Below are 636 nucleotides of genomic sequence, written 5' to 3'. Positions count from 1 at the left end.
GTAATAAAGAATAAGAATAGTAGAATACTCGCGTCGGTCATTGCCCATTCCAATTCAATTATGAATAAATAAATCATAAGGTATTGAACATTGGTCTCTACTAGTTTGAATTTCACCATCTCTGTAACCCGTCCTTACGGATGTGCTCTATTTGGCCTGTAATTGACAAGCGTTGGGCGTCTCCCGCTAAGTCTCTTTTCTCGCCGGGGCACTCCCTCAAATGTCTACTTTCTGTGTCTGTTCTGTCTTCCGTGGTTATTATTCATCGATCATAAATCCACAAGAAAAACATTTATTGGCTGCCATAAGTTCTCCTTCACATTTCAGGGGACCCAAACAGGGAATACTGGGATCTGACGGTACTCTGTTTGAGTTTTAGTCTCAAGGTTTTAGGCTGTGACTCCACCAGAAATTGCGCGTTGCCGTAAGCCGATCGTTTGCAGACATAAGGGCGTCGCTATGCGAATTTATGAGTTAACACCCGAATAGTATACTGAAGCCGGAGTTGTCCTTTTCTCCTTTTTGGTTTGAGCGCGAGAGAGGTCTCCCCGTCCGTTCGGTTTTCGGGCATGGACCGTGCAGGGACTTCCTCGTCACCCGTCGATAACATGTTCGCGGCGCGCCCTCGTTACCCTC

The sequence above is a fragment of the Notothenia coriiceps genome, unplaced genomic scaffold (assembly GCF_000735185.1).
Source record: "Notothenia coriiceps isolate Sejong01 unplaced genomic scaffold, NC01 NC01_scaffold00035760, whole genome shotgun sequence".
Taxonomy (NCBI): Eukaryota; Metazoa; Chordata; class Actinopteri; order Perciformes; family Nototheniidae; genus Notothenia; species Notothenia coriiceps.
This window is presented reverse-complemented; position numbering follows the sequence as displayed.